This window comes from Myotis myotis, unplaced genomic scaffold (assembly GCF_014108235.1).
Source record: "Myotis myotis isolate mMyoMyo1 unplaced genomic scaffold, mMyoMyo1.p scaffold_m19_p_1, whole genome shotgun sequence".
Lineage (NCBI taxonomy): Eukaryota > Metazoa > Chordata > Mammalia > Chiroptera > Vespertilionidae > Myotis > Myotis myotis.
This window is the reverse complement of record NW_023416313.1, coordinates 141,252,230-141,253,467: the sequence shown is the minus strand read 5'-3', so window position 1 is coordinate 141,253,467 and position 1,238 is coordinate 141,252,230. Positions and strand designations below refer to the sequence as shown.

Genomic DNA, 1,238 nt, shown 5'->3' with positions numbered 1-1,238 from the left:
CCAAGACTCAGGGGGTAAGAGGAATACTAAAGAGGTGAGAGACATAATCAAGGAGAGTTAAAAGAAAACTAAATTCAGCTGTTTTAGAGATTTGTCGATATGGGGTGTCATTAGAAAATTGAGAAGATACTTCTAAAATGGTATTGAGAAGATACTTCTAAAATGTAGAGATCAAAATTATATCATTCGAAGACTGTGTCTGCTGTTTTCCTCCCTGCCTGCTTGAAGATCAACTTTCATCATGAATGACACAGCAATTATCCAGACCAGGAAGTGCATGACCAACAGACTACTTCAGTGGAAGCAAAGGGTAATTGATGTCCTTCACCCTGGGAAGGCAATAGTAGCCAAGACAGAAATTTTGAAAAAACTAGCCAAAATGTATAAGACCACACCAGATGTCATCCTTGTGTTTGGATTCAGAACCCACTTTGGTCGTGGCAAGACAACTGGCTTTAGCATGATTTATGAATCCTTGGATTACGCAAAGAAAAACGAACCCAAGCATAGACTTGCAAGACATGGCCTATATGAAAAGAAGAAGGGCTCAAGAAAACAGAAAGGAATGCAAGAACAGAATGAAGAAAGTCAGGGAGGTTGCAAAGGCCAATGTTGGTGCTGGCAGAAAGGAGTAAAGATTCTTCAGTGACTATCTGTGGTGATTGTGCAGATTTTTCATGAGAGGATTAATAAACTAAGAACTTAAAAAAAAAAAAAAAAGACTGTGCCTGTATGCCTCTGTGTATATGCCTACATATATACACAGTAAATTGGAGAGAGAGCTTGTAGAGTATGTAACTTGGAGACCTGGATTCCCTGAGTAGTGGTCCACTAGTGATCTAACTCAATAACTCAACAAGAACCATGTGTTGTGTCCTTTCTATGTGCTCACTTCACCTGCTGCCCACCAGCAGACATTATCAGCTACCACTAAGGGAGTGCTCACCTCAGCTAAGTGCTTTACAAACATTATCCAGTGTAATCCTTTTAACAGCCTAAGAGTTTCACCCTGTGATGCTTAGGGAGGTTAAGCCATTTGCCCAGGGTCATTCACCCAAGGAAGTGGAGAAGCTCAGATTCAGACCCCGGTCTCCTCCAACTCCAGAGCTGTGCCTTTAGCCAATATGCTACGTGAGGTCAGCACTGTTTATTCATTTTTTAAAAAATCAAATTCTCACTCTGGCCAGGTAGCTCAGTTGGTTAGCGCATCATCCTGATACACCAAGGTTGTGGTGTGG

The 1,238-nt window shown here is 41.4% G+C and overlaps 1 pseudogene; it reads left to right on the top strand.

Moving 5' to 3' along the window:
• Window positions 1–241: 241 nt before the first annotated feature.
• Window positions 242–635, top strand: LOC118663340 (annotated as a pseudogene).
• Window positions 636–1,238: the final 603 nt, after the last annotated feature.